The sequence below is a fragment of the Pantherophis guttatus genome, chromosome 3 (genome assembly GCF_059756535.1).
Source record: "Pantherophis guttatus breed Tessera chromosome 3, ASM5975653v1, whole genome shotgun sequence".
Taxonomy (NCBI): Eukaryota; Metazoa; Chordata; class Lepidosauria; order Squamata; family Colubridae; genus Pantherophis; species Pantherophis guttatus.
The window spans coordinates 63,969,861-63,988,165 of NC_142065.1; the positions used below are offsets into that span (position 1 = coordinate 63,969,861).

At 36.7% G+C, this 18,305-nt stretch overlaps 1 protein-coding gene and 1 long non-coding RNA gene across 6 annotated transcripts in view; one reads left to right on the plus strand and one right to left on the minus strand.

Moving 5' to 3' along the window:
* The window catches only part of GLIS1 (GLIS family zinc finger 1), a 222,662-nt gene that overhangs the window by 61,989 nt on the left and 142,368 nt on the right, over positions 1-18,305 (minus strand). The gene's annotated exons all lie outside the window — the stretch shown is intronic.
* Positions 4,477-10,363, plus strand: LOC117664254 (uncharacterized). 2 transcript variants are annotated; one of them, XR_004590975.3, is made up of 3 exons: positions 5,882-6,351; positions 6,968-7,139; positions 9,629-10,363. It is a non-coding gene; the product is annotated as an uncharacterized LOC117664254 (long non-coding RNA). The 2 variants fall into 2 exon arrangements; XR_015733107.1 differs by having other exon boundaries at positions 4,477-7,128.

Below are 18,305 nucleotides of genomic sequence, written 5' to 3' on the forward strand. Positions count from 1 at the left end.
CTTCAAATAAAACAGGAAACTGAGCAATGACTTACAGTAGATTTGTGACTTCAGCTCCTTTTCTCCCTTTCTTACACCAGGTGCTTTTTCTAACCTGTGTCCCATTCCGAAGGCTTCTCATTATAATGAAGAATACAGGTTTTACAAAAATCTCCTGTACATCCTTTTTAGAAATAACTATAGTTGTAGTTGTATAACCACTCTCTGTTTCTTTTCTGTTAATTTCAACTCAATTTGGTACAAAGGTTCTCTTTGTATTAGAACCAATATATCAAAGACAAGAAAGCAACAGCAGGAGGAGGAGAATTAAAAGAAGTGGCTGATTAGCATAGCACACTATTTTAAAAGCTAAAATACCACATGTGTGGCATGTTACAAAAGAAAATTAAACTAAAAAAGAATCATGGATTCCAAGCATCTGAAGTTTTAAAATAACAAGGGGAAAACAATATGAAAAAATGTTCAATGCAATGCATTATTCTACAATGAAGACCATTATTATACAATGATAGATCTGTCGAGGAAAGGCAAACAGAAAAAGACAAACAAGGATATATATAACAACCTAGCTTACGTAGGTGGAACCTGGCTAGAAAGAATATGCGTGTGTGTGTGTGTGTGTGTGTGTGTGTGTGCATATTCTTTCTAGCCAGGTTTTACCTACGTAAACTAAGTTGTTCTACAGCCCTGGTTCTGTGAAATCTCATTCACAAGTTTCTGGGCCTTTTTTCTGCTGACAAACTGCAACTCTGTGTTGCTCTCTGGGAGACTCAGATAGCTATTTCTGCCTTTTAAGGCGTCATCGGTGAGCCACACCCACTTCTCAGGTATCCTCCCTGTAAAGGTACAATGCGTCTTTTTCTTTTTCGTAGGCTTTTATGTGCATATTCTTTCTAGCCAGGTTTTACCTACGTAAACTAAGTTGTGTGTGGCTCACCGATGACGCCTTAAAAGCCAGAAATAGCTATCTGAGTCTCCCAGAGAGCAACACAGAGTTGCAGTTTGTCAGCAGAAAAAAGGCCCAGAAACTTGTGAATGAGATTTCACAGAACCAGGGCTGTAGAACAACTTAGTTTACTTGGTAAAACCTGGCTAGAAAGAACATGCACATAAAAGCCTACGAAAAAGAAAAAGATATATATATATATGTAGGTCTTTGGTTATTCGGGTCTTCTCCCACGTAAAATTGGAAGTATCTTGGCGACGTTTCGACGAAGTCTCATTTGTCATCTTCAGGCTGGTGTTCTCGGCTTCGTGCTTCCAGGAGCACGAAGCCGAGAACACCAGCCTGAAGATGACGAATGAGACTTCATCGAAACGTCGCCAAGACACTTCCAATTTTACGTGGGAGAAGACCCGAATAACCAAAGACCTACATACAAACACCCGCGAAAACCTGAGAAAACATATATATATATATATATATATATATATATATATATATATATATATATATAATTGTATTAAGAGTTCGTGAAAAATTCAATAATGTTAAAGTGAAGCAATATTAACAGGTATCTAAGAATGCATATAAAAGCATTGGAATTGATAGGTGTCAAAATTTAGTTTAACCAAATAGTTTCACAGTTCGTTGGCTTATATTTCCATTTCCTCCTTTTCCTTTTCTTTACCTATCATAATCCAAGAACTCTTGTTCTTTATTATATAAATTTATACTCTTTAGAAAAATGTTGGTGCGTAACCATATAATTACTGAATAATAAATTTTGTCTGACCTTTTACACACAGTATGTTTTCTCCAGGTGTGGGTTCTATTTACCTTTACTACCAGTTTGCAACAAGGCCGCGCGCGCGCATGCGCAGAAGCATTCTAATGACATCAGGGTTGGTGGGAGGAGCCTTCCGCCGGTTTTACTACCAGTTCTATAGAACCGGTGCGAACCGGGGGCAACCCACCACTGGTTTGCTCCCACCTTGGTTCTTCCTGCTAGACAAATAGCTACGGTAACACCAATTGAAAACTTACTATTATATCTGAATCTAAGCTCCTGGCTATTTATGAACCCGATTGTTCAACCAGTATATTCTCAGTTAACAAATCTTGGTCTGCATAAAAGGCAACATATGGCTAACTAAGAAAGCCAATGGGCTCAAAGAGCCTATATACCCTATTCCAGTGATGGCTAACCTTTTAGCCATCGCATGCCAGGAGCAGGGGGGATGTGTGTGCCCACACCCACACGACCTCCCCTCCCCCACGCTCCCCATGCTCCTGGCACATGATGGACCAATAGGCTTGTTTTTCTCTCTCACCAGGCTCCAGAGCCTTTCTATGAGTCTGGGGAGGGCAAAAACAGCCCTTCCCACCCCACCCTGAGGCCCTCCAGAGGCCAGAAACAGCCCATTTGCCAACTTCGGGTGGGACCGGAAGGCTCAATTTTGCTGTCTCCCGAGCCTTTTTAGGAGTCTGGGGAGGGCAAAAACAGCCTTCTTCCCCCCCCCCCATCCCAGAGGCCCTCCGGCGGCCAGAAATGGTCAGAAAGTGGGCCATTTCCAGCCTCGGGAGGGCCCTGGGGGGGAGGCCATTTTTGCCTTCCCCAGACTCCTAGAAAGGCTCTGGAACCTGGGGACAGCAAAAAACGGGCCTTCCCCACCCCCCCAAGGCCCTCTGGAGGCAGGAAACAGCCTGTTTCCCTACTTCTGGTGGGCCCAGAAGGCTCGAAAATCAGCTGGCTGGCTTGCAAATGCGCACCTGAGCTGAGCTCATGTGCCCACCAATATGACTACATGTGCCATAGGTTCGCCATCATGGCCCTGTTGCTTGTATTTATTATAAGTCAGGAAACATTAATATACCAGCTAATTGATTAAACATCATCTGTATCAAATACTGAATTGATAACTTAGCAATTCTGCTTGATCATTCTCTCACCCATCTGCAATTCCCCAAAACTTATTCCTTTTAAAGCTTTTTGTCAAAAAAATGACAAAATGAGCTGATATACAAAAGATAAAATTGATTATGTATGTAGTCTATTTTATAATTATAAATTATAATATAATATAATAAAGAATTTTATAATTCTTTGCTGGTGGGGGGTTGAAGGAGAGATTTTGCTTTTTAATTTTAGTACACCACTTTGGGGGTCCTGTCAGTCACTTAAGATACTCAGTGTTTCAGGGGATACCTGAGCAAATATGCAGATAATACACTGCTCAAAAAAATAAAGGGAACACAAGCAGAAGACATCCGAGATCTGAATGAATGAAACAGCCTTATTAAATACTTTGTTCGTTACATACAGTAGTTTTGTGTTCCCTTTAGTTGTTTGAGCAGTGTATAAACTACTGTATGTAAAGAACAAAGTATTTAATAAGGCTATTTCATTCATTCAGATCTCGGATGTCTTCTGCTTGTGTTCCCTTTATTTTTTTGAGCAGTATATTTTAAAATGCAAAGTTCAATTTCAAAACCATTCTGACATTAAAGAATGAAAAGCAGAAGAGCATATATTCTGGACACTGTTCTGCAGCTTCTTACAGTGACATGTCTATGGTGATGTCTTGTTTATGGCCTCTATTATATACATATCGCAGTCTGAAAAACCAAGACTAGATTCTCTAAATGCTTCAGAAATGGGGTTCCTGGGTATAACAATGACTGTATAAGATGTTCAAATGTGGCAAGTTTAAAATTGAAAGATTTTGCATTCAGCTCTAAAAATGTCTCTTTAATTACTTTTTTAAAAAAAACTTGAAATATAACCCAACAGAGTTTTTAAATTGAAATGTTGAATATCAGCCCAGAAGTCACCCTCCTTTCCCCAAAAGTATGTTTTTGTCTAATTCTCTCTCATGTTTTGAAGGCATTCAGCCTTCAGCTATTTAGGGTACAAAAAAAATTAAGTTACATTATTCTAATAGATGATTATGTAATATTTTGGATGGAAAAAGTTAAGTTTTCATAGTACTTTTAATTCTATCCCACAAACTAACAAAGAAGTACCCATCAGTTGTCTACCTGCCACGAAGGCTTTTACAACAAAAAGTGCTTTGGACTTGTATATAACTTGTTTTCAACATGTGCATTTAATTTACGTACTTTAAGAAACGTCCTGTGGCCACAGTACTAAAGAACTGAAAATGTAAATTGAAAAAAAAAATCCATATGATTAAGTAAGATCCTTAAAGAGAAACATGTTGTTAAGTGCTTCATTGAGAAGAAAATGTAATGCAGTAAATAGAAGTTCTTTTGGAATAAATCACTGAAACGCATGCTTTCTGTGCAAAAATTGCAGTGTTTTTCTCCATGGAGGCATCTGGAAGAAATTAGCATGATGTTAAGAATAATGTCAAATTAAAACATTTAGTTTTGACTTCTAAAATTAAATATAAAAGTTAGGGACTTGACACAGTGCTGATGGGTTTAACCAATTTATTTAATAGAAGTGGACTTTTTATCCTAATCCGTCATAATATTAGACATATTTAAAAGGACAATATTGGTTATTTTCTGTGTTGCTTAATAAGGGCATATCACTGAGTCTGAAGAATTAGGACTGTGAAAATCCAGGCTGGTTCAGCTATTCTGGATAAAGATAATAATGTATAATTTGTGACAGAGCTAGAAATGAATGGGGTTTATAGTATAATGGTAACTGACAGATTAAGATTAAATTATTTATTAAACTGCTATATTCTTTTTCTTCTATTTTTTGGCTTTATCTGTGGAGAAAGGGTTTAACTACCTTACAAAGTTAGTTCTCAGAGTAGGCCAGAGTAGGCCAAATCTTGCTAGAACTTTTTAGGCCCAAACACTCCTATAGACAAGCAATCACTAACCAAGTATCTATTTCTGAAATGATGACAACTCCACCCACCCCTCTCAACTGTATTATGGTTAATTTAAGAATATTCTCCATTTGTTAGCATACTAAATCATTATACCTCCATGAAGGTTTTCTTGTTCTCTCCTCCACTATATATGTGTATATGTATGTATTAATGAGATAATGGGATTGGTAATAGAATCACATCTACTCTTTGTCATACTTGCAATATCAAATCACCAGATCACTTGGGAGTGGGGACATAACATCGTCCTCTTCAATACAAATCAGCTGCATTATTTCTATACAAATCATGGAATACTTCATTTCAATCAACCCTGACTTCTCTGTTCTTCGAGCGATGAATCCTCTCTTAACCAGACAACTCACCTGTGTTCTTTCTTTCTACCCATTCTATAATTTATGCCTTTTTCTCCTTGAATAACAATGTTAGTATTCTACAAGTAGCAAAACGAAGAAAGAGAAGTTAGACAAAGGGAGAGCCAACTCTTTTCCTTCCTTGCATTTATCGTGGCATGTTATTGGAGTTCAAGGATGATGAATAAGATCAGAGAATATCTGAAGAATCACAAAATGAGTTGTAGATAAAAGTATGGCTGGAAGCAACTTGGACAGGGATTAAGAGAACAGCTGTTTAACTTTTAAATCCTAGGCTGGAAAAACATTAATCATAAAATTCATCTGAGTATCTTAAGTGTACCTTACAAGCTACTAGTTATGAATTTCTAAACTCAGAAATTAATCTCAGTCGCATTAGTACATTAGAATTTCAAATCTGTTTACACCTTAAATCTGAAAATCATCCATCCACCCAGAATGACATAATAGTGACTATTAGGACACTTTTATCATATACAGGGAATATTTTCATGAAAATTTAAAGCTGATAACAAATAGCAATAGGAATAGTACTTAGACTTATATACCGTACACAGTGCTTTACAGTCCTCTCTAAGCGGTTTACAGAGTCAGCATATTGCCCCCAACAATCTGGGTCTTCATTTTACCAATCTTGGAAGGATGGAAAGCTGAGTCAAGTTTAAGCCAGTGAAAGTCAAACTGCCAAACTGCTGGCAGCCGGCAGTTACAGAATTAGCTGCAGTACTGCATTCTAACCACTGAGCCACCACGACTCTTTGTGGAAGACACAATTTGGTATCACCTTTTTATGGCTAGTCATTGATTAAAAGCAGTGGCTCATTTTTTTATTATTATTAATAGTGTTGAATATAATTAACTGAAGACTCATTTTTCCAGTTCCATATCATAGCCTACAGTATCTGATTAAACATATAAGTTAGAAGTGGAAAATATAATATTAGGATCTTATTCTGGGATCCTCAGTTTTTGGACCTTAAAAATAATTCTTTTTTAAGACTGAAGATATTTACACTGTACGTATTTGGGCCCAAAATTCCAGTGAGTGAAATTCCATTAAGGGAGGGGTTTCCAGCGGAGGAAAAATGTTTTTCCTACAGGACTTTGAAAAACTAGAAAATCTTTTAAAACACTATAAGAAACAGATTGTATGGCTGCAAAGGTGAGTAACAAAAATCACCTGTCCACAAATTGTCTAGCAGAAGAGTCTGCGGGAGTTCAGCTATGAATGGCAAGAGGCCCAGTTATTCCCAGATGGGATGTCTAGATGCGATTCACCATAGATGAGTGGTTATGTTTATTTCTAACTTTCTTTAGCAAATAACCAAGAAATTTTCAGTTGTAGAATTACACTATATACATTATCTAATAACTGCTGAAAAACATCTTAAATTAAGGATCTGCCTATATAAAGCTTTGTAACAGAATACATCCTGCATATTACTAAATTATGACTTAACACATTGTGTAATCTAAACCATAAACCAAATCTTCATAACTGTGCTCTATTTGTTGTTGTTGTTGTGGTTGTTGTTAATTGTCTTCAGTATTGTCTGTGATACATTCAAGTAATGAAACAGTAGTAATTTTTATGGTGGCTGCTTTAAAAATATAGACATCTAAGAGAGTTTAATTTGGTTTAAATTACATGATCACAGTGGTTCTTAATTCAACGGGTAACTGCAAATTCTCATCTAGTATTATCAATATATTATACCCATCATTCCACTGTGTGTGTGTGTGTGTGTGTGTGTGTGTGTGTGTGTGTGTGTGTGTAGGTCACTTTGTCCTATAGCTTGTCATTTGGAATTGAAGTTCTCAACTGAAATCCAGGTATGGATAGGAATTGAGCCCAGTGACCCACCAAAGGTAGCTGAAATGGATCCTCGCCCGATCACAAGGCAAATAAAGATATGAAAGATGATGAAAAGTTCAAAAGGTAAAGAAAATGTAAGGATTTAAATAGTTGCTCCAGAACAGCCTACTCTCAGGGATGAGGGGTATATTGGATTTTAACTTTATCATGCAAGAAGGGATATAAGGAAATTGAAAGTTATTTACTGAAAAGTTCTGGGGAAGATCTGGTTGTGGAAGAAATTACATTTAAGGGAGAATATAAGAAGAAATTACAAACTATTAGAAAATTTTAAAAGTAGTTGATAAATAAGTTACCTAATATTGAGATGGATGTACTCTCTCTGCTTAGGTTTGTATATATTTTCAGTTTTAATCATCTCCATTTTTAATGCTGATTTTTCTATTTTTAATGTCTGATTCTATGTAAATATTGTTTTTTTTACTGATCATTGTATGCCACCCAGAGTCACTTCTTGTAGGATGAGCAGCTATATAAATTTGATTAACTAATAATCAAAATAAAACAAAATAACCATGTGTCCATGTATGCTATGAACTCTCATATAATCTCATAGGAGGAAAAAGAATAACTTTTCATGTTTTTCTTAGGCTCTTTGTAGATTTTTGTTTAAAATACCATGACTAATCTATGATTTTCCTTGAAAATGTACCATGACAAAATTGCAGCCCTTAAACATAAGAGTGCAGCCCACAGGCACTTTGGCTTAAAGCAAGCCATGGAGAACAACTGCTTAAGAGTACAAATACAACCAGAAACGATTCTGATATCAGATTACAGCGTTCTTCCTTCAGCATTTATTACCCAAACCCATGTGCTTCAAACTAGGTTAGGAAAGGGTTCAAATGAAAGAGATCATCATATATGGGAAAAGTGGGTTTCTATTTATTTATCTGCTTTACTTAAACAGCTAGTCCTCAAGTTACAACCAGTAATTCAGTGACTGTTCAAAGTTATGGCAGCTCTGAACAAATGATACTTACATCCGATCCCTGAAATTATAGTTGTTGCAATGCCCCCAGGGTCACAAGATGAAATTTTGGACTCTTGGTAGTCTTGCTGCACCTACAACTATAGAGGTGCTTCAACTGCCTGTTCCAACTACAGATAGTCCTTGACTTATGACTAGTTGTTTAGTGACCGTTCAAAGTTATGATGGCTGTTCCCCTCTCACTTGCTGACTGAGCAGGAGTTGTGAGTCCAGGAGGACCTCCACAATGCAAACCATTTCTTAAAGGAGGAATGTAACTATTCAAAATCTAATATGGTATTTCCCTGGAATAGATTGGCCCACAAAACCAAAATCTTCTAATCCGGGCTCTGACAGCCTCCAAGTACTGGGTCAGCATTTCTATCAAGGTTGAGATGGATAGCTTGGTATCACAAGCATATTTATGACACTAAACCCAATGCTGATGTATGATGTCCCCCAGTGGTTTTATGTAGTTATGTATTTTTTTTAAAGAAGTACGGTGACAGTAGGGACCTCCTTCGGTATTTCACAAAGTAGATATCTTCAAAAAAATATCCCCCTTTCTCATCACCAAGATTCCAGGAAAAGGTAAGGACATTTGTATTTCTACTTACCATCACTATCATCCCAGAGCTAAGTTTATGAATTTTTAAGATTTAAGAATACTCTATTTTTCTGAGAGTTTCTGCCTTGATTTGGGGACTTCTCAATACTCTTGGTGCTACTTTTGGATCATATTTGAACCTACTTGGGCCTATAGTATCAATGTGTTTTAAAACCTGGATGAGTTTTCTGATTCTAGTCTAATTTATATGAAATCAAAACAAAGCTGAATATTTTTTTAATGCTGAGGCTTCCCTCCAGATTATGGAAGCAAGTACTCTTCCCCACTTTAAATTGCATAACTTGTTAATTTCTAGAGGGTTTCAGTCTCCATAAAAAAATGGTAGTGTTGATTTACCCTATTTATATAAACAAATTTGGCTGCGAAAAAAGAAAGAAAGAAAGAAAAATAGCTGACTTGATTTCCCGATTATATAAGCCACATGCACCAGAGTCTTGCCTAATCTTCCTCCCAGCCTCTAAACTCAAGGGAGCCATTATTCTCTCTTCCATTTATCACACATTTAAAAAGTTCCCATACTCAGCCCACAACTTAAGTGTTCTATGTGGAAGTGCAATAACGTTAATTGAATTACAATGGAAACAAGAAATATCTTTCTGAATGTTTGCAAGAGTATAAATAAATAAACAGCAAAACGTGTTAATCCAGGGTGGGAAAAGACTATAATCTATAAGCATAAATGGATAATTTATGAGACAGAAATATTTTATTCTGATCTCATTGTTCTGGAAGCAATTAATGATTTAATGATTTGATTTAACATATACCATAACAACTAACAAAGTAAAAAAAAAGCATCTGCATAATCAATTCTATGTCGTATAGATCTACTCCTGTATTTGTTGGCCTAAAACCAGTATGACTTTTTAAAAATCATATAACACAGAATCTAGGTATTTAATGTAAAAAGTAAATACCATTGTCAGAAAACAAATGTTCTCTATTTTTTATCCATTCCCTCAAAGAGCTGGAGCTCATGAGCCACTACAATGCAAAATTTAGGAAGAAAGGAAACAAACAACAACAAAAAAAAACCTGGACAAAATGTTTTTCAATGTTTCTATGGCCCAGTTTGTGACTTCTTCCACACAGCAACATGCAAGATATATAAAACGTTCTGCAAAAAGCTTGACTTTGGACCCTTGCAATCATGCTCAAACACTTATCTCCTATAACTCTGCTGTCCAGATGGTAAAGAAACATTTTTCAACTGGAAAGAGAAGTGCTTTACTTTTTGCATGTATTATCTGTGCACACTCAGGTAGAAGCTACCTGAAATAACATTTCAAAGTCATCCATACTCTGCGGAGACTGAAGCAATACCACCTTCTAAGTTGGCTGTGAATTTTGGGAAAAGTCCTAACATATCTTGAGAATATTAATTTTGGGGAGGCTGCTACTGATCTTCAAACTCATCAAGTCTTCAGAATGTAGGACTGCGAATGGAATCACAATTCTGTCTTAAGTTTCCTAAAACATTCTCCAAGGTAAAATGACTAATTTGATAGCTGACAAGTTCTATTCAAATTTAATTAGCCCTGGAATACCTTAATCAATACATGGAGTTCCTCTTCCTAATGTAGAATTCAGGAAGGCCTACAGCCCCAGGATAAATACATGGTTTTCATTTAGAAGATCTTAAGATTCAAGTCTCTGTATCCAAGTATGGCAATAAAAGACCTGTTGAATAACCTGTCCAACATTTGAGAGTCTTATTATATTCCTAACATTTAAGTTTGATCTCTCTTGTGAAATTTGGAATTCTGTTTTTATATCATTCTCTTATTTCGCAGCTACTTGATTTCTCTTAACTACTGGTGAATACTAAGTAAAAACATGCATTTTTAATTGCTCTGTAGAAAATACATTAATCAGCCATTTCCAATTATAATTGGGAAAGGATTCACGCTTGTTAAAATTCTTCTAAATACATGGAGAACTCAGTAATTAATATCACTGTTTTGTGTATAAGCATTAGACTATTAACTCAACATTACTAAGTATACCAACACAACCCACTAGGAAGTCGTCAAATCAACCAACTTCTCCGTTCAATGAAAGATTGTTTATTTTTTTGCCTGCCACCAGTGTTACAGTTTCCAGTCCCAAAAGATTTTGCCCATCACGGATGTAGTCAATCCCTATCTGGCCAGCTTCACATAACGCATTTATATTTGCATGAAGAAACAGGAACTAGAGAAATGACAGCAAAATTAATTGTGTATAGCAATTCATGACACTCAGCCTCATTCTGCAGCGCCCAACAGTCACTATGCTCTCGTAAAATCAGGGAAGTAACCTTCAGTGCTATAACAACTCCCTAATTAATATCATGGAAACATTCATTTGGAACATTAAAGAAATGTCACCCTGACCCAATTTTTGCTGTTGGCTGGTTAGCTGTGAAGGAGCTTACTGCTGTGTATCTGCAATGTTTCTAAAATATCTCCCAGTGAAAACATACAATACAGGACTGCCTTTGATCTGCTTTGTGTTTAAAATGTTCTATTTTCTTAGTTACAAAGCAAGTAACAGATTTTAAAAATCTGTACAATTTGGCGTGTGCACTGAATGGATTAAGTCAAACTGGTTAATTTATATAAATGTTTCCTCCAGTTTAAAATTCTAGAGGACATCAATATACTAAGGACAATTCCTGGCACTCAATTATAAACCAAAATCACCCTATGTTTATTTACATTGCTCCTTCTCCAGAACTAGCCTTTTTATTTGGGCCCTAGTCATATTGTCCATTTTGTTACTACTTTCTCTACATTTTTTCTTTTGCAAATAGGAACCACAATGGCAAGGATGAAGGGAGTTGGTACTTAACACATCTGGTTAGCACAGCTATAATAAGCATCAGATGGAGAAGCTTGTTCTAGAGTACCAGCAAGCCACAACCTGCTTAGATTAATTTAGATTACTAACTGCTGCACTCTTTTTTATGGTTTTTAAAAATAGTTTTAATATGCCTTAATTGTTTTTGTTGTTACAGATAGTCCTTACATTACAACCATTTGCTTAGTGAGCAATCAATGTTACAGTGGTGCTGAAAAAAGTTATTTGTGACCAGTCCTTGCACTTATGACCATTGCAACTTCCCTGTGGTCACATGATCAAAATTCAAGCCCTTGGCAAACATCATGGATTTACAATCTTTGCAGCATCTCATGGTCACATGATCACCATTTGCAACCTTTCCAGCTGTTTTCCTACAAGTAAAGTCAATGAATTTGCTTAATGACTGTGTGTTTCACTTAACTACTGTGGTGATTTGCTTAATGACTATGGCAAAAAAAAAAAAAAAGATCATAAAATTGGATACAACCAGGGGTGAAATGCTCCCAGTTTGGACCAGATCGCCCAATCCGATAGCGATGGAGGCAGGTGGTTCGAAGAACTGGTAGCAAAAATCCCTGCCCCCCCCCCCATTGCTCAGATGAGCCACACAATCATCAGAGGCTTTTCTTTAATTTTTAAAAGCATTTTTTCTACAACCTCTTTGGCTGAAAAAATGCTTTTAAAAGTAAAAACAAAAGCCTCTGTGATCGCACGGTTCAGCTGGGATCATCAGAGGCTTTTAAAAGCATTTTTTCTACAACCTCTTCAGCCAAAGAGGTTATAGAAAAAATGTTTTTTAAAAAAAGGAAGGCCTCTGCCGATCAGGCAAATCAGCTGGGATCGTCAGAGGCTTTAAAAGCATTTTTTTACAACCTCTTCAGCCAAAGAAGTTGTAGAAAAAAATGGTTTTAAAACTTAAAAAAAAATAGTTGGCCACGCCCACTCAGCCTTATTACCCCCCCCTTACCAAGCCACGCCCACAGAACCGGTAGTAACAAATTTTACTTTTCACCACTGGATACAACACTTAACATTGACATCACTTAGTATCAGAAATTCTGGTCTCAGTCGTAGTTGTAAATCAAATAACTACCTGTATTGTTTTGTATTTTTTGTGCATTTTTTTTAACTACACAATCCACCCAGTCACATATGTGAAATTGGCAGCTACACAAATTGAATGAATAAATGAATGGTGTCTTTATATTTTCTGTCATTTGAATTGTTCCCTTCTGCCTCTTTCTCATGTCCTGCAAAATCAAACTTTTCTGTATAAGGACAGACGTAATAACCCTTCCATAACTTAAAAAGATATATTTTTCTATATATTTTCTAGTGGCGAATATCTGTAGCTCAGGTGTAGGATGGCAGTGATTTTTATGTTTCCACAGTGATAGGAGAATGGTAACAAATATTATTAATATGGGGGTGTTCTCTTGAACATCGACCATTCCAGATGAACAGGATTGAACAGCAGGCTGATGTGTAAAAGTACAGAGGACGTGGTTCTGTTCCAGTGTAATGCAAACATTTTCAATTATAGTTCCTTTTAGGTTAATACGAGGCTTTTTTTTTCCTTTAGCAAATTGTGTTGTTCCATACAAAAGGAATTAAAGTGATAAAGAAACATAATGACTATTCCCAGATGCTGTGGCAATTTTTCGGTTGGTATGTTAAAAGCTTGGGCCTGGCCACCATCCCTAAGGATCTGCATTCTTGCCTTATAGTTGCCTCAAATCTATGCTTTTAATTAAATACGGAACATCTTACTTGTTTCAATGCAATCAAGAAAGATAGGAGCAGCCAGCATTATGCTGGAATAATGAGACAGAGTTGAATTTTCAGATTAGTTTAATAAGAAAGGATACGAAGATGTATTATTTTCTCTTTTATATACAACTTACTCAAACTTTCATATATCAAGCACTACAAATACTGTGACCAAATTTCTCAATATCTGTACTTATCATCATACCAAAGCACCCAAGATCCTGGCTTTCCATGCTGTATAGGTAGTTCTCGACTTGCAACCATTCATTTAGTGACTGTTTAAAGTTATAACAGCTATGGAAAAAAGTAACTTATGACCATTTTTCACATTTACAACCAATGTAACACCCCCATGATCATATTATTAAAATTCGGATGTATGGCATCTGGCATGTCCCAGTGTCATGTGATCACCTTTTGTGACCTCTCAATAAGCAAAGTCATTGGTGAAGCCAAATTCACTTAATGATGGTGTTACTAACTTTACAACTGCAGTTATTCACTTAACAGCTATGGCAAAAAAGGTTGTAAAATGGGGAATAACACACTTAACAATGTAAATTTTGGGCTTAATTGTGATCATAAGTCGACTACATGTATTTATTTGATACAAATAGAAGATTTCAATCAAAATATGTATTTTTAATTGTGATATCTCACTTATTTTTTGCCAGGGAATAGAAAGAAGGAAAGATCCAGATGACTTCCAAGTAGCAAATTAAGCTATAAAATGGAGCAAAAGCAGTGGTGAAATGTAAAATTTGTTACTACCGGTTCTGTGGGCGTGGCTTTGTGGTGGTGGGGGTGGGGGTAATGTGACTGGGTGGGCATAGCCAACTTTTATTTTTTTACTTTTAAAAGCATTTTTTCTACAACCTCTTCACCTGAAGAGGTTGTAGAAAAAATGCTTTTAAAAGGCTCTGATGATCCCAGCTGAGCTGCGTGATCATCAGAGGCTTTTTTTTTTTTTACTTTTAAAAGCATTTTTTTGGCCGAAGAAAAAATGCTTTTAAAAGTAAAAAATAAAAGCCTCTGATGATCGTGCGGCTCAGCTGGGCATGAGGGGGGGGGGTGGCAGGGATTTTTGCTACTGGTTCTCCAAATCACCCACCACCATCACTACCGGATCGGGCGATCTGGTCCGAACCGGGAGCATTTCACCCCTGAGCAAAAGCAAATTAAAAAATTCATGGAAATTAACTCAGAAAAGGGAATTGCTATGTATTTGTTCTGTAATGATCTAAGAAATGGGAGCATTATCTATACCGGAAGATAGCAGTTCAGTTTTTTACATGTTATGAACCATGCTTAGTTTTTGAAGGTTGAAACTGGATCTGCGTTGATAACTGTTAAAGAATAGCAGCTTACAAAAAGAAAACTAACAAAAAAAAAAACACCAACAACCCAGTTTGGTCCAGTGGTTGAGGAGGTTAAGGTGTTGTCCTAGAAAGCAGGAGACTGTAAGTTCTACTCCTGTCTTAGTCAAGAAAGCCTGCTGGGTGACTTTGGGCCAGTCACACTCTCTCAGACCAATTCACCTCTCAGGTTATTATTGGTGGGAAAATATGAGAAGGAAGGTGTATTGGATATGTTCTCTGATATATAAAAAAATTAATAATAATAATTTTTTAAAAAACAAGAAAGGCTGAATTTAAAATGTTTTTAAAAAGGACTTCCAATGCTTTACATCAGCAGCCCCCAACCTTTCCAGCTTCAGCCTGGTCCGTCGCAGGGAGGGGCATGTGTGGCAGGTGCAGGCACGAACACAGCTCCATTGATGTGAGTGGTGGGTGGGAGCGCTCTCCACTTACAAGAATGGAGCTTTGTGTGAAAGTGAAGGGTGCTTGTGTTCACATGCAAAGCTCCACTCTCATGAGTGGCGGGCACTTGCCCTCATGTATGAAGCTCTAATTACATGAGCAGAAAGGGCTTGAGGGGTGTTTGTGCTCATGCGTGAAGCTCCGCTCGTGCCAGTGGAGAGTGCTCATGCACAAAGCTCCATTTGCACAAATGGAGCTTTGCACCCGAGCACCCTTGGCTTGCACAAGTGGAGCTAAGCATGCAAACACAAGTGCTGTCCGCTTGCGTGAGTAGAGCTTTGTATGTGCATGCTTGACTCCTGCTCGCACAAGTGGAATTTGTGCATGCAAGCTTACTTATTGCTTGTGCTGCCTGGTTTTGAACAGGCCACGGCTACTAGTAGTGGGCTATGGCCCTGGGTTGGGCACCCCTGCTTTATACTGACACTTTCATTTTTTTAAAAAAATAATAATTTAAAATTTGAAACCAGCAGTGAGATAGCAAAAACTATGGATTATACCAAGTTCATTTTAACAGACTTATAAGTTCCAGAAGGTTCCCTCCAATGAATAGCAAACATGGCCTTTTATAGATTGCTTTTTTTAAAAAAGCAAAGAATACGAATTAATTAGCAATTTTCTTAAAATGAACAAAGTTAAGAATTGGACTCATTCAATGGTGCTGTGACCAGTGCTTCTTAACTTATTTATAAATGGTCTTGAGTTAACAGTAAGTATTGAGTTAGCCAAATTTCTGCACGATACTAAGCTATTTAGGTTGTTATAAAAACCAAAAAAATGCCTGGGAACTACCGTAAAAGGGTTTCTTTCAAGTAGATGAATGATCAACAAAATGCAGTTCTATCTGAGGTGATAACCTTTGGGGCAATCCCCACCCAAAACATATATTGCGGTGGGGTAAGAGCTATCTGTACATAATCATGAAAAGATCTTTGGGTCATAATGGAAAGCTCAAAAGAGGTTTCAGGTCATTCTGAGGCAATTATGAATGTAAATGTAGATTCCACGCTAGAAGAAAAGGAATTGAAAATAAATTTGCCCATTTTATAAATTCTGATAGAAAAGAGTATTTTGGCATCTAGAATATTGTGTACATGCTACCATAGTTGAAGTATTTTTTAAATGATATAACACAGCTAGAAAAAGTGCAGACAACCGAAATTATCAAGAAATTACAACATTTGTTTTTAAGGTAAGAAAAGTATAAATGTTGAGAATCTTCAGACTTTTAAAAACTGGTTTCTGAGTGAAGAGAACATATTCAACGTGTCTAAGTCACACACTGTCAAACCCAAAATGGCAAGCCAAAGAAGCAAGAACAGAGATAAAAGACATAACCATGAAAACTATAAATTCCTAGCCAGACTTCCAGTGAGTTAATCGAAGTACAGCCTCTTTGAAAAACTCACATCTGGATTATGTTGCTGCTTCTCACCTTAAATCCAGTCTTCCTTCTTCACTTCCTTTTGCACTACCTCTCATATGCATGACACAGAAAGCAATCAAATAAAGTGTTTTTCCTCTTTTCAAAATATTAAAATATGATAAAAAGAAGACTTAAAGCAGATCAAATAAAGTACTTATTTTACACAACACATAATCTGTTATTATCACAAGATGCGATGATTGCAATTCATCTGGATGGCTTCCAGTGAGAATTGAATAAAACTGGGCTCTATCAGTGCGATTTGCATTGAAACCTCAAAATTTACCTCTGGGTTGCGATGAATTGACAGTAGAACATATCTCCACTTCCTGCATACTAACAACATCTATTTGGGCACTCCAGAAAAACAAAAATAGGCCTTGGTCTGATCCAGCAAGGCTATTCTTATGTATGTCTGAGGAACCTTACATTGAAGAATAAGCTTTTGTTAAGAACAGTTCAAGAACAGGAAAGGGAAGGAACAAGGATGCATACTGTCCCAATCTATTTGAAGTATACAGAAACTATTTTATAAGAATAAAAGGACTAGAATAGAATCACTACCAATTTTTGACATCACAACTTCATTCTGTTAGCAGATAATAAAGAGGGCTTAGAAGAGCTCAACAATAAAGTAAAAAAGAAAAGTCAGAATTAATGTTACTTACGGGACCGCCTACTACCATCAACAGCCTCCCACCGACCAGTACGCTCCCACAGAGAGGGGCTCCTCCAGGTGCCGTCGGCCAAACAATGTCGGCTGTCGGCCCCCAGGGGGAGAGCCTTCTCTGTGGGGGCCCCGACGATCTGGAATGAGCTCCCCCCAGAGATACGGAGGATTCCGGATCTGCGCACCTTCCGCCGCGAGTTGAAGACGCTTTTATTTCATCAAGCCGGCCTCGCCTAATTCTTCTCCCTTTAAACTGTAAATTTTAAATTTTTAAATGTATTTTAAAATTATGGGTTTTTAATTAGTATTAATTCAGCCAAATTTATTTAATTCATTTTTATTGGATCTTAAATTTTGTATATTTATGTGTTTTATTTCATGGCTGTGCACCGCCCTGAGTCCTTCGGGAGTAGGGCGGTATAGAAATTCAATAAAATAAAATAAATAAAATAAATAAATAAATAAATGTAAAAGTATGAAAACATAGGAAATCAACATTCTTAGTGAACTTACAGCTGATGATGGCATTGGATAAGCTTTGTTAGAAAAAGATGGGCAACTGCTAGATAAGTAAATATGAAATTACTTCTAGGAAGAAAGCAATGACAAATGGAGAGACTGTGTAGGAGATCATGAAGGACAACAAAGAACAGGACAGTTAAAGAACGGTCTTTCCAGAATTAATGTTCAGTTGTGACACTTGGAAACGGTACAAAAAGAAGACAGTGCTGTATTATAGATTTGGAGAAGCTACTAAGATATCATGGAATGCAAGAAAAGAAATACTACTCTTGGACCAAATGAAGACTGACAGTTGGAGCAAAAAATAAGCAGAAACAACACATTTTGAATATATGATGTTAATGGATGATAAAACAGGAAGGAGACTATGCATGTCAAGGAAAGTAAAAGGAGGCAAAACCAATGGATAGGAATACAATAGTGGAGATCACTATAATGTACTTGGAAATACTATGAATTTCAGGAGAGGTTTAAATAGTAAGCATTTGTTCATACAGTTATCAGGACTCAGTTTCAACCCCCATGGAATCTCATTTTTTAAGTTATTAAATACAGCAGATTTATTTGAACTTGTGAATTATAACCACATA